The sequence below is a fragment of the Cupressus sempervirens genome, chromosome 2 (assembly GCF_028749045.1).
Source record: "Cupressus sempervirens isolate cs-2001-9-10 chromosome 2, ASM2874904v1, whole genome shotgun sequence".
NCBI classification, from domain to species: Eukaryota; Viridiplantae; Streptophyta; class Pinopsida; order Cupressales; family Cupressaceae; genus Cupressus; species Cupressus sempervirens.
Genome location: NC_143119.1, coordinates 282,672,794 through 282,688,653, shown reverse-complemented (window position 1 = coordinate 282,688,653; position 15,860 = coordinate 282,672,794). Strand labels below are relative to the sequence as shown.

Below are 15,860 nucleotides of genomic sequence, written 5' to 3'. Positions count from 1 at the left end.
CAGATTTCCTTGGCCCCGGCTTTGACGGACTGCTCTGCTCTCTATGATCTTACATGCTCTGATACCAATTGTTAAATCTAAAAGATAATTTGCAAACCACAAAACAAAGAAAGAGACACATGATTTATCGTGGTTCACCACAACTGTGGCTACGTCCACACCGAGAGCAGAGCAAATATATTATTCAGTCATTGTAGCTTACAGCTTGTCATACACAAGGCTTTTCCCTTATATTTATACATTAGTTCTTCAAGAAAAGACGAAAAGACAAATAAGAAGAATGTGAAATGAACGGACATGACAGTTGGACTTCACATCCAACATGTTTTAATATTCACTGTATCATGTTTTTAATCTATTTGAATTGAAATGTTGCTTAAAATTAGTTTCACTGTGTTCACACTTACAGAGTGCATGAGATGCACACGCAAAGCCTTAGCATAAGATCAACACGTATTTATTATCATTATTAACTAATTAACAACATGGTGTAAGGGCGCATTTCGTATACCGCATAGCTTGACCATTTTGTGACAATGTTGTGCGAATGAGAAATGACATGAAAAGGGAACGCGTAATAAATACCAAAAATAGATGTTGATTTGAATTTCATCTGATATGAATTGTCAAAGACTGGCAACATCATCCATGACATAAGATCCAAAAGTATCTCTCAAACACTTTTATAACCACGCCGATTTCATTACACAACATTCACAAGTGAGATTCTGGATACACCGTATAAAGCAGTACCCACTTCACCGATTTTCTATCCACACTTTGCATCTTCACTGGAATTCGTCACAGCCAATATTAAGCCATGGTTAAATCATTTGCAGAGCAGAAGCCCCAAAACAGAGGGTTACCAGAGAAGGGAGCCAAAGAGTTGAAGGGAGTCCGCAGAAGAAAATGGGGGAAATGGGTATCAGAAGTGAGAATGCCCAAATCCAGAGGAAGAATCTGGCTGGGATCTTATGATTCTCCTCGCCAGGCCGCTCGAGCGTATGACTGTGCAGTTTACTGCCTCAGAGGATCGAACGCAAACTTCAATTTCCCTCATTCTCTGCCGGAAATTCCGTCGGCTTCTTCACTATCTCCCGCAGAAATTCAATCTGTTGCGGCGAAGTTCGCCAGAGAAGAAATCCGGCAGACGGCGGATGAGTGCTCTGCAATCTCTGCTTCCCAATCGGTGGATTGTACGGGCGAGCTCACCAATTTGGAGGAGCAGGAATGGATGGCGTTGTTTGACTCCCTTCTCTACGATATTGAAAGAAATCCGTCTCTCAAGTTTGAGGATTTTCCTACTACCGAAAATATTGGTTTTTTTCGGTAGAGGAAGAACAGGGGCGGAAATTTTGCAGCTGACAGAAAACTTGAAATCAAATTTTGAAAGCCACCTCAAGAGACCAATCGACACTGCAAATTCTTTATTTTTTCTTTATTCTTTTTATATGCATTAAAATTGGCTTCATTCTTGCTTGTAAATTTTTGAGAATCTCTAAATACAATGTCAGAAATAAGAGCTCTGTTCGAGTTTGACTCCTGCCTTCTATGAAAAGTAGAAAGTAAAATTTAAAAATAAAGAAATTAGTGGAAGTATGGTACATATGAATATGAGAGTATGATGGGAAGTATTTTGAATTCTCCCTAAAGACTCAGAAATACATGGTCAACTAATCAAAGATTAAATGTGCTCCAAAGTAAATTTTGTATATATTTTTTTAATATTCCATCAGTTAGATTCACTTCACCATTCATAAATAATACTTGTGTTTCAACTTTCAAGAAACATTTCTTAACCTGATGAGAATGTTGGAAATAATTTAATAATAACATCAACATTGCAGAGCATATTAGATCATGTATTTATTTCAAAATTACAAAATTTTGTATATTGTTTACTTAATATGTTGTAATTAGGACAGAAATGATAAACTATTATGTATCTTTGTCCTGCTCTACCTATCTTTGCCACTTGTAATTGCAACTCTTACTTCTTACTCTGCCTTTGCTACATTTTTTTGTTACTGATGCTTGTCCCTGCTATCCTAAGGTTTAAGTGGGATAGAAAGCCTTCAGTCCAAATAGTTCCTAGCTGAGCATGTTATATAGAAAGGGTGTTTGCTGGGCAGTCAACTATAGTTCCTCTGCACCACCCACTGTAGAAATACTTTCCATAGTCTGAGGAGCTAGATTAGTTAGGGAGGGAAGAAATGCAAAAATTATAGGAAACTAATATTGTATTTAAAAGAATAATTATATCACATACAAACACTTGAGATGAAAAGAGAACTTGAAGCATCTACAAAAGTATCCATGGACAAGTAGAAAATGACAACCATGTTGAAAGTAATGAAGGAAACCACGGAGAAAGTGAAGAACAGTCATGAAGCAACCAGTGAGGAAGACTAAGAATAATATGTAGAGGAACATCATGAAACTGTAACTAAAACTAATTTCAGTTGTTTGTTGTACGCTGCCACTTAGAACGCAAAGGTCCTTGTCCCTGCTTAAATCATGATCAGTGCTACCCCAACTTCCATGCTATCTCTGAGGAGGAATTAGGCTTTTGTCCTTAAATAAAGGATAGATTTTAACGAACTTCTAATATGATAGAGGATGCATATTAGAGGATGCATTTGTAGCGTAGTAGAAGTAATGGAAGTAGTCGAACATTTATGATTGTAAAGAAATTAGAAATAGTTATTCAATTTTTAGAATATATAAGTTATTCTTATATTTAATAATTTATGTAAAAATATATTTAAAAAAATACATAATAACTTTAAAAAATATTTGAATAAAATATTAGTAGAAAATGTATTAATGCATTTTAAAGAACTAGATAGCTATTCTAAACAAAATCCAATCAAAATATTTATAGATAGTATGTTAAAGAATTATCAAATTTGAAATGGAAATAACATAATTTAGAGGCTAATTTGTTCCACTCTTGAATCTAGATAGAATTGTTAATCTTTATGTAAAAAATATGATACTAAAACTAATAAATGAACATCTTTAGAAAAGAGCAATATTTTTTTTGTTTGAAATAACAGAATACATACCATAACAACTATTGTTAGGACAATTTTTAAGAGATTAAAAACTTAAAAGAACATTATAAAAGGTAGTTGCAAGATGGCTCACACTTGAACTCCATCATGCTTGCAATCATAATACTCACTCGATAGAGAATGAGGATTGAAACATGAAAAAATAGACACACTATTCAAAGGCTTGGCAAAGCATCCAAGATAGCGAGATTAACCTCAAAATTATTTAAATTTTGTAAGTTATTTAGCATGACTGTTGAACGTAAAATCATACGAGCAAGGGGTAGCCTATTTTACATACCAAATACATATACAAATATTACTTACTTAGTATTGGTGGACGATTCAGATTTGGATACCTTAATTAGAAGGCTACTCTTGATCTTTCCTTATGCTTGGCATGCCTTGAATCCATTTATAGTTGTAGAGAATATGAGCTTGGCATTTGAATGATTGTTGAGAACTCTATTTATCATTAATAAATTGTTTAATCAATGCAAATTATTTGAAATCAAATCTCAATTCTCACGAGAGGAGATGAGATTAATGGTAGTAGTTTGATTTTTGTGGTCATGAAAATGCTAATAAAAAGGTTGGATAAAAAATTAACATGCAAAACTATGCATGGAAGTTTATGGTTCTAGGATTCAAGCTTTAAAATGATGTGCAAAAGACACACCAATGATGCATACATGGTGCCAACAAAACATTGTATGATATTAGCAAAACATTTAAAAAATTGAGTCATGAATAAATAATTTGTCTAATATTTTGAGAGAAAAGAGAAAAAGACTGCCGAGGAAAATAGAATCAACCAATAACAAAAAACAATTTATGTTTTTGAAATCATATTAATTACAAAATTCCTTCAAGACTATGGTTTTAGATGTAATTTTTCAATGTGCACAATTTTCAAGAAAAGAACTATAGTCTCATACCTTAAACGACAGGGCCTTAAAAATGGAAATAATGCTCCTCTCACAAACAAGTTAATGACAATAAAGTGTGTTAGGATTAATAATCAAGTAATAATATTATTGAACTCGATACATTTTCCCCACGTTTCTTGTGTAGTGTTTTCTATGTGGGTATATTTATAAATTTCTCTTTCTTTCTATGCACAAATAACTTGATTATAATGGAGGACATTATATAATTTATGTTGCATATAGAGTTGCCCTTTTTAAACTTTATTGTACTTTATTCAATAGTTTTGCACAAACAAACTAATCACAAGTAAGTATTTCTTCCTCATTTGATTATTTTTAAAGTTAAAATAAATATCTATTAATTATAAATGTTATATAAATAATTTATTCTCATTATGATTGGCTCAATCAATTTGGTCTTATAGGACCCCTTTTTCAGAGCAATTTCATTTGTTTTCGGCCTAATTTTAGGATATAAATGTAAACCATATAAATTTCTTGATTACAAAAAATATAAAATTTACATTCATTAATAATTAATTTAACTTTGAATTTATTATGTACTTTATAATTTTCTATGTATTTATGATGATATTTAATATAATTTATTAAATAATATAATATTTTTAATATAATACGTATAAATATAATTTTATTTATTGTATCAGTAAGCTTAACATCATTTCAAAATTAGCAATAAGAAAGATAATATTTATGAACAATAATAAATATTTTCAAAAATCTTTTTGACATCTACTTGGTTTATTTATATCAATAACGAGCATAATTTTGAGTGTATTTAGCAATAGTAATTTAATTTAAACACATTAACTTGACTATAACGATAAGTACACACATTTTGTTAGTAATATGCATTGAGAGTGCAATAGATTAAGTAGTGGAGGTCAGCGTAAATAGGGGACAAGATTTAAAACATGCCAACTTCAACTTCGAGGCCTATGTAGTGCATTGATGAGTCCAATTGATTCAGTAGTGTAAGCTAGGGTAAGTAGGGGAGAGGAAACATGCAAATCCTAACTTCGAAAGTTCACATGGTGTATTGATAATTACAATAGATTAAATAGTGTAAGTCAAGGTATCGTTAATGAATAGCTAATTAGTGTCATGGCATAATGAAAGGGGAACATGGCATGGACATGTTTGATATTTTTTGAGTGGACTTGACCAATTGCCCCAAAACTCCAAACATGACATTTTTATATTAGAGTGGAGAAACTTAAAATCTTTATGAAGAATTTATATTTCCATGTAAATCAAGGAGTATTAAGGATTTTGCATTCCTAATTATAAAATAATTTAGAGATTATAGTGGAATACTATAACTAATGTTTGCACTTATTTTGGGATTCTCGATTTTATCAGATGATAGATACCTTAATAAAATATTTTTTTCACGACATGAAATCTTTAACTCTAGAGGATTGCTAGCTCCCTTTATTTCAAATAGACTATTGATTTTGCTATAGTTATCAATCAAAGTTGTGAAGAGGATTATAAAGAGGTTACTCATTTTTCTATTTATGAATCATCTATATCATCTAATTTGATATTGCATTGGTGGTAGATATAATCTTGTCATTAATTAATATGTTTGAATGATGATTGCTAATAACTAGTTGGCTCCAACAAAATGATCAAAGAAAGTCAAGAACCATCAAATTGGAAGACAACAAGAATTATTATATCCTCCAATAAAGCTTTCAAAATTGGTGGAAACTTGCATCTATATTAATATTGGATCATGTTTCTTAGTTTTGATCATTAAATCATTTGAAATAGTAGTGCCTATCAAAAAGCATGGTGAATTGATGTCATTGCGGAGACTGATTTATTGATTCAGAATAATATAGTCATATTAATTAAATTCTATCACTTGATAGAAAACTAACATTTCCTTCATCATTTCTCCTTTGATTTGACACTATTCATACCCTTCTTAAATATCTATTAAATAATTTGAGGGTTTTGATTTATATTAAAAAATGTACTATGAAATAAGCTAGGGTCTTCTCAGGCTAATGATTTTATAGATCTTTGTTCTTTCATATGTGGATATCCTCTTTGTTCCTCCATAGCCAGGGGTTTATTCTGTACATTACATGCTTGTATCATTATTTATATCTCTTGTTTCAAGCTTTAAAGGCTTAAGTAAAAAATAAATTTCCCTTTAATATCATTATGCTCTAGTTTTGTTCTCTATTGCAAAAAAGCATCTTAGTAATCTTGTTATCACAAAGATCGGTAAAGTTTTTCCTTAACCCAGTTACTATCAATTTTTATTTCATGTATGTTCTCATGCCATAGCTTTTAGAATGTTGGAGGAAGTTTTTGCAGTAGTCCACATAAAAGAATATGACAATTTTGAAAAGTAGAATTAGTATAAACATATATTTTGTAGGGTTTTAATAGCTCAAGGGGTATTTTGCATTCTGTGTTTCTTTTGGTTTTGTAATTCTCATGTCAAAATTATAAATTTTTCTGTCATAATTTTTTTGGACACAATTGATCATTGTGTATTGTCTTTAATGTTACACAAATGTCATATCATTATCAGTCAGTGCATATTGAGCTCACTTGGGCAATGAAGACAGTTTTCTATGTCTATCGAGTGTTCCTATGTTTGCGTAGTTTAGATGGCAGTGTTTACCGAGTTCACTCGAGCATCAAAGGAAAGTTTGCAAAAGGTGAGTGTTAACCAAGCTCACTCAGTTAATAAAGGAATTGTTGGATGGAACTAGTGTTAATTGAGCTCACTTGGTTACCAAAAGATCTTTGACAATATGCAGTGTTAATCGAGTTTACTTGGTTAACACAAGAAAATCATTTTTGAGTTAGTGTCCATTGAGCAGGGTCAGTTAACGAAGGATTTTCTTATTTTGGCATATTGAGTTTAATTAATTTATCTATTGGTTCTAGCCAACAAAGGTGATGAATATTAGTTATCCTAAGTTGTATATGAGTCAACTTGATAATATGAATGATATAAGTATAAGGTCAAGTCAAGAATTTAAAAAGTGTGAAAGAGTGTGAATGCATGAAAGATTTTAAAGATCTAATGATGCAGTAGGGAAGTGAATCAGAAGGATAATTAGAATATATTTGTGGAGATGAAAAGATATATTTGATGAGGAAGGATCAAGTACAAGCTAGAACATAGATTTGTAATCAGCAATTTAGTTACATAAAAAATCAAGTCATCTAATTGTTACTCTCTAACCATTGTAGCAGTGATCTAAATCTCTAAATAGAGTTGGCTTATCAACTATTTATAAAACCTCTAACAACGTGGCAGTTTTATTGAATTTTCTAAAGACCTCTAACAAGGCCACTCCTTAAAGCTATCAGATTTCCACAATCCATAAATAATGTTATATTTGATTTCTGGGCATGATTGTGTGAGTTTTTTTTATCATCAACGGTTTGGATCATACTACATGATCCATCATTAGGATGCAAGAGAATCAAGGAAACACAAAATATGGAATGTAGATCCAAGAAGGGAGATAAAAAGAGGCTGAGGTGTTGGAATGGGCACTCAAAATTAGGTAGACATGATTCACAATAAATAGAAGGAAAAATTAAAAGACTAAAAAACATAAAGAAAAAAGAAAACTAAGAGACACCTATCAAAGAATTTTTTTTGCAAAGGAAAATCCTCTAACAAGGTGATTAAATCCTCTAACTGGGTCACACCTAATAGTGTGTTTTGTAACCCTTAACAGGGTTGGCTCCTAACAGGGCTCACTTCAGAAGAGTGAAAACAATAACTAGTTCTAATTGGTGGTTTTTTCAAATTGGGTTTCCACGTTAAATCCTGGTGTCAAATGTGTTCATGCTATTTTCTTTTATGTGTTTACACATAAGTTAAAATAATGGTAATCACAGACAACATCTAAGATTTTCATGTTAAGTACTTACTGTGTATATTCAGTATTTAACAAGTTACAATATTTTATGTGTGTTTGTCGAGCATCAACTATATTTAGTTTTTAAGAGTTTGTTTTGTACTAACATCTAAAGGGATCTAGGATTTATTTTGGTGGTAATTGATTCACCCCTCCCCTCTTAGTTACTCCTCTTATATTTCCAAGAAATTTGTGTCATTTTGAACAATTGAGCATTTAAAGGATATTATCAAAATTCAAAGTAATTTTAGAATGAAAATTTAAGATTGTTTGATTGTGGTAAATCACAAAATCATGGAGAAAAGAGGGCGCATATTTGGAGCCTTTGATAATAGATTTTTCTATTCCTTTGTCGATAAGCCTAATTCTACTTACTCTGAGGGATCAAAATAATTTCTTCATACACCTCATCCCTGATTTGATTCACAAATTCCATAGAGATTAATTCAGTGAAGCATTCACCACTACTTGAATGCTAGAAATAGAGTCACCTTATTCCTTGGAAATGATCACATGAGGAATACAATTTGTCTATCCATTCCCCTCTAAACCATAACAATAATACTCCAAGGATGCCCTGCCATGAACATTTGAGGATCTCTTTGTTGAAGGGGGCTTTAGAGAGCCATGTTGGTGTTGGATACAATTGATTAATTGTGTGTTTTCTTTGATGTTACACAAATGTCATATCAGTTGATAGTCAGTGCATGTCGAGCTCACTTGGTTAGTAAAGACAATTTTCCTAGTCTACCGAGCATTCTTGAATTTACTTTGTACAAAAGTTAGTATTTACTGAGCTCACTTGGGCATCGAAGGAAGTTAAGAAAAATGAGTGTTAACTGAGCTCACTTGGTTAATGAAGGGAAAGTTGAGCAGAGTGAGTGTTAACCAAGTTCACTTGGTTACTAAAGGAATTTTGTAAGTTCATAGTGTTAGCTAAGCTTCTATTAGTTAACATCACTTCATAATCAATTTCTATCGAGCTAGGTCAGCTACCAAAGGATTTTCTTGTTTTGACATGTAAAGCTCAAATTATTTTACCTATTTATTCTAGCCGACTGAGGTGATGAATATTGGTTATTCTAATTTGTATTTGAGTTGACTTGACAATCTAAAAGGTATAAGTAAAAGATCAAGTTGTGATTTCAAGGTGTGTGTGAGATGTAAGTTGAATAAGTTGAAAGAGATAAGAAGAGGAAGTGAACTTGAAGGATAAGGAGATATCCTTGTGGTCTAGAAACCTATTAGTTGATCAGGAAGGATCAAGTATAAACTAGAATAGAGATATGTAATCAGTAATTCAATTGCATCACAATCAGGTCATTTTATTGTTACTTTCTAACCATTGTAGTAGTGAACTAAAATCTCTTAATAGAGTTGGTTTAACTACCATTCATAAATCCTCTAACATGGTAGCAATTCCATTGAATTGTTTCAAGACCTTTCACAAGGCCACTCCTAACAGGGTGATTAAATCCTTTAACAGAGACACACCTAATAGTGTGCTTTTGTAACCTTTAACAGGGTTGGCTCCTAATAGGGCTCACTTCAGAAGAGTGAAAAAAAATAACTAGTTACATTGGTGGTTTTTCCCAAATTGGGTTTCCGCATTGGGTGAACCCACAATACTAGGTACCACTTTTGTGGGAGGAAGAAACTTCAAAAAAATGACAAATTTTTGCATCTCCATTTCTCGTACGTTCGCGCGAACACCCTAGACATGTTCGCACGAACATGTTTCCGCCGAGTGTTCGCGCGAACATGTTTCCGCCGAGTTTGTGCGAACAAGTACGCAGCACATGTTCGCGCGAACATATATTGACAAAATTTTCGGCGGCTTAAAATGTCTTCTTCACTTTTCCAAATTCATTTTTACGGCGAGCACTGTTCATTGAGCGTTCGGGCGAACGTGTGACTTGAGCAACTTCCGTCGACATCATCTTCTCATTTTCGTTCTCATTTTCATTATTGGGTATGTCAAAATAATATTAATTTAATGTTTTCAACATTTTTAAAGTATTTTTTTTATATTATCAAAATAGATTTTAATGTTTTCAATGCATTCTTTTTGTGTTTTTAAAACATATTTGAATGTTATATAGTTTTTAATAGTTTTGAAAATATATTTGAATGTTATTTACATTTTTAATAGTTTATAAAACATATCTAAATGTTAATTTAATATTTTTACTGTTTATTTATATTAATTTAGAAAACAGAAAAATATTATGTAGAAAACATTAGAAAACATTAGAAAAAATAGTAAAAAATATGTAATATAAAATTTAGGAAAAAATTAGAAAACAAATTTTTAAAAAAATTACGAAAACATTAGAGAATTTATAATTCAATATAAAATTTACAAAAAATTTATAAAAAAATATTACAAAAACATTAGAAAATTTATTATTTAATATAAAATTTAGAAAACAAATAGTTAAAAATTAGAAAAAATTTTAAAAATATTTTTAAAAAATTGAAAATTTAGAAAAAACATTAAAAAAATTTAGAAAATTTAGAAAAAAATATTGCAAAAACATTACAAAATTTAGAAAAAAAATTACAAAAATATTAGAGAATTTATAATTTAATATAAAAATATTAAAAAATATTAAAAAATAAATTTTAAAAAAATTAGAAAAAATATTAGAAAATTTATAATTTAATATAAAATTTAGAAAACATTTTTTTAAAAAAAATTGCAAAAACATTAGAAAATTTAGAATTTAATATAAAATTTAGAAAATAAACTTAGAAAAAGCATTACAAAAACATTAGAAAATTTATAATTTAATATAAATTTTTAAAAACAAATTTAGAAAAAAATAAGAAAAACGTTAGAAAATTTATAACAATATAAATTTTAGAAAACAAATTTAAAAAAAATTAGAAAAATATTAGAAAATTTATAGTTTTCAAATATTTTGAAAATAAATTTAGAAAAACATTAGAAAAAATATTTTTAAAAAAATTAGAGAAACATTACAAAATTTTAGAAGTCAAATTTAAATGTAAATATGTCAAATTCACTTTAATGTCTTAATCTTAGAAGTTTAATTAAATGACATATCTTAAGGGTCTAGATCCTGAATTGTACATGTAAAAATATAGATTAAAATGTATAATTTTTTATTTTGAACATAGATGTACATGTATATTTGTTCATGGTTAAAAGTAAATGTATGTACATATTTTTAATAAATTCACATTTTTATATGTATAATTTGTATATATGTTAACTATTGATCTTAATTTATCTTATAACTAAGTGTAATTAACTATATTTAATAACACATGTCTTAAGGGGAGATCCTAAATTATACATAAGAATGTAGATTAAAATGTATATTTTATTTCATAAATGTACATGTAAATATGTTCATGTGGTAGATATAGATGTACATACGTATGTTTTCAATATTCATGTTTAAATGTACATATGTTATTATTTTTAATGTCTTAATAATTAGAAGTATATAATTAACTATATAATTCAATGACATGTCTTAAGGGGAGATCCTAAATTATACATATATAAGAATGTAGATTAATTTGCATTCCTAACCAAACCCTAACCCTAACCATTATCCAAACCCTAACCTTGACCTTAAAATTTAATTTCTAAACCCAATATTATAAATGATAATAAATACCCTAAATCATAATCTTGAACCAAATCATAAACTTCATATGCTAAGTTCCCTTATCCTAAATTCTTAACCATGGACTTTAATATTAACCCTTAAATTTAATGCTAGAAATTATGTAAGTTCGTGTAAACCTTGACAGTGTCATAAGGTCTTAAATCTTACCCTAAAATTGAGCCTAATTACACTAAAACCCTATTTGAAAACCTAATTGAAGCCTAACTTACATAAAATTAAAACAAGTTGACCCTAATCCTAAATTGTTAAAAATTACATTTGAGATACATGCACATACATGAAGTATGACCCTTGTTTTAAAAAAAAAAAAAAAGGGGTAAAAATTTATTCAAATAAAATCAAATTATAGAAGGCCTCAGACCCAACCAACCAAAACACCAACCCAAAACCAATTACATTCTGTCCTTTTCCACTAATTGCTCGAAAGTCCCAACAAGATCAGCAGGAAGATCATCCCTAACAGAAATATCCCAACCAACACTTTTCTCTGATGCCCATTTTGCCAAGACATCAGCCACTCCATTCCATTCCCTAGGAATATAACAGAAAGAGATCCCATCCACAAAGCTACTCAAGTGGAGAATCTCTCTAACAATAGAGGCAATTTGCCAGCTAGATTCATCCACTCTCCGATTATTTATCATATCACAACAATCTGAGAGTCAGACTCACACACCATTCTCCTCCAACCAAGAGAACAAGTCCGCTCCATAGCCACCTTAATGGCCAAAGCATCCATCACGTTATTGGATTGAACTCCTTTCTGAATAGAGAATATGAAAATAACATTGTCATCTGCATCTCTCCCAATCCTCCCCACTCCAACCAGTCCAGGATTCTCATGGGAGGAGTGATCAGTGTCAATCTTTAGGACTGCATCAGGAGGAAGACTCCATCTCGCCACTCTACAAACCTTCCTCTTTCGTGGCTGAGATCTCTTATTGCTACTAGTTCCAAATCCTTTATCCACTAATCCTAAATTCCTGATAATACGAGAATCACCAGGATCTGCCGGCTCTGACATATCACATTTAGTAGAGATAGTCTCTTGAAGCCTGGTTAGGATCAATTGCCATAGTTTAGTGGCTCCCAAGTTGGAATTATAGAAGATCTAACGGTTACGCTCCAACCAAAGATTCCATAGAATGAAAGAAGGTCCAATAGCCCAGGCCACCTGAAGGAATTAAGTATTCGTAGGGGGTCTGCCGAGGCTGTCCCAAAATTTAATAAGAGATTCGGCATGAATACGGCTATGGCACCACGCCTCCCACCACTTATGCCAGATCTTTCTAGAGAGAGGACATAAGAAGAAAACATGAGAAACATCTTCCACATCCAACATACATAGGGATAGAAAGAGGGTCCCTAAAACCCTCTTCGCTGGAGATTATCCCAAGTAAGACACTTATTTTGCGCAACTAACCATAGAAAAAAATTACATTTCAGCCAAGAAAATTTATTCCAGACCTTCCTGCACCAGGGAACCACCTGAACTACATTACATTGGCTATCCAGCCAAGCATATCCCTGGGCCACACTGAACTTACCTTTTGGGCAAGGACCCCAAGCCAGGATGTCTTTGTCTTTAGAAGAGCTGTAAAACCTAGCAGAGAGAAGATGCACCAGTTCAGCTTGAATCTCTGAGGAGCCCCCTGTGGGCTAAATTTGTGGATCCTTCCAACTAGCCACCTCCATCAATCCACACCTCCGAACAGTCTTGAAGTGAGCTACCGTGGTCCAAACTGCAGAAGAAAAAACCTGAAACAGACGCAAAAGGTGGGGAAAACTGGAGAGAATAGGAAGGTGGCCATCCCAAGAGTCCTGCCAGAATAACACACTTGACCCCTCATTATAGATCTAGAAAAGGCCATCCTTGATAAGAGGAGCACCCCTTTTAAGGGTGTCCCAAATAAAGGACCCCTTACCATTAAGCTCAAGTCTAGGAATATCCTGGACCTCCACTCTTAAGAAATACTTATGGGTCAGAATCTTGGCCCAATCTCAATCTTGATTCTTGCACCATCTCCAGTATAACTTTGCAGCAAGAGCTTTGACACCGAGAGCCATACATTTAAGGCCTAGACCCCCAGCAAACTTAGGCAAACAAATCGTGTCCCAGTTGACTAAGCTCCATATAGAGGATTGGAGATTACTTGACCAAAGGAATTGTCGTGACAAAGCATCAAAATCTTTCAAAACTCCCATGGGAGGTGTTTGCACTAAACACCTATAAATAGGAAGAGCCTGAATCACAGTCTTGAGCAGGGTAACCCTCCCAGTAGATGAGAGCCACCTATGAGTCCAGTGACTCACTCTGCTAATAATATCAATCAAGAATTTCAAACCTCGAAACATTATCATTTAAGAGTAATATAAAATAATTTATTAGGTACCCTTTAATTGAATTCTCTAATAATACCCTCCAAAATATAATAAAATCTTAGAATAAAAAATTAACTCTAACCATAACCAAACTCTCAACTTTAAAGTTATCTTATACTTATATGCAAATTAATCTAGGTCTAGATGTGTTACAGATTATCTAGGTCCATGATGTGTGATGTATGTTTAATTACATGTGTATAATTTTTAATGTTAAAAATAAAAAAGTATGTACAACAGACAATTTAGCTCTTCATACATTTTTACAGATATGGCTTCACACGATATGCTTGATGCGGCTTCTGATGCGACACCTGATGTAGTTCCTACTGCGACTCCTACTATGACACAGGTTGATGCGGTTCCTGTTGCAGCACTTGATGTAGATCCTGATATGGATCCTTGTGTAGCTTGTGGTGGGGCTCCTGCTACAGCTTCTGGTGGGGCTCCTCATGTACCTCGACGTAGGGCTCATCGTGCAGCTCATGTTCCAGCTCCTGGTGTGGCTCATGTTCCAGTCAGGCTGCACCTGCAGCTCCTGCTGGAGGTCCTGCTGCACCACCTCCACGCATTGATATTGATGCATTTTTTGCATTTTCAGAGCATGAGGTTGCTAGACTGCAACACTCTATATTGAGCTCTGATGATGGTGTTTATAGAGACATATGTACTACGATATGTAGGAGTTTACAGAATTTGACAACTAGGTTTAGAGGTCACCATTCATTTACTCCTGCCATATTAGCTTCCATATCTAGAGAGCTTAGGGCTAAGGTTTCAGGAGATGCATCATTTGATGACGTCAAGAGGGTAGCCCCCAAAGACGTCAGCCAAAGAGAGTTATTTTCAGCTTATGAGGGGACACAGGGTAGGCTGAGAGACTACAGAGTCACACGATGCAGAGACCCTATTATTGCTAGCATGATCTATCCATGATTTTTAGCTGCATATGGTCGTTATCCTAATAACGACCAAATACCCCTTTATTTTGCACAACAGTTGTATGCTAAGTTTCGTATAGGGCTCAATGTCAACTACTTGGATATTCTTGATTATTACGGACAGGGGCGTAGTCAGGTGGCAGATCGTGACCAGTACCGTAGTGTAGATCGTCTGCCACCTGCAGATCTTAGACAGTTTGTTGGACCGAGGATGCCTCCTGTGATTCCTACACATGTGCCTATTGCAGATAGAGTTTTCATTACTTTCCAAAGGGAAGCAATTGACACTATTGGGCACATTGCATCTACGGCAGCTAGTATCACATCAGATTCTATTGGTCGTTATCTTCATAGTCGATGTCCTCGTCCACTTGGTTGACCATCTTCAAAGGCATCTAGTAGCACTTCAGGTGCCTCCTCTGATGATGCATATAGAGCTGTTGGGCTACCACTGCCAGGTGATATTCGTGGTCTTTCAGGACAACAGACACATATGGATATGTCACTGTATTTTTTGGAGGATATGTTGCACTTTATTAGCTATATTTTTGATACACAGAGGATTCCAGTACATGCGGTGATGGATGTTGTTAGACAACATCAGAGCCCCGACATAGGCTGCCACACTAGTGACAGATGATACACCTGTGCGTAGCTCACAGCATTCGGCACTAGACTCACGACACTCTACAGATGACTCGAGCATACGAGTTGGAGATGTCCATATCACAGCTGAGGCCCTTGATGATTTTGGCGAGCAGTTGCGAGGCCTATCTGAGATTGATACTAGTTCGACCCTGGGTCTTTCATCATACATGGACCTGTTATTCAGACCCGATAGCACTAATTCTACACCAGATGTACTCAGCCAGTTACATAGTCCACTTCACTCAGATTTACTAGCAGTTGGACATGGAGTTTCAGGCTCAGGTGCATCAGTAGATGATATGATGGAGTTTGC

The 15,860-nt window shown here is 33.1% G+C and overlaps 1 pseudogene; it reads left to right on the top strand.

Moving 5' to 3' along the window:
• Positions 1–733: 733 nt before the first annotated feature.
• LOC149572156 (ethylene-responsive transcription factor ERF018 pseudogene) lies at positions 734–1,379 on the top strand (annotated as a pseudogene).
• Positions 1,380–15,860: the final 14,481 nt, after the last annotated feature.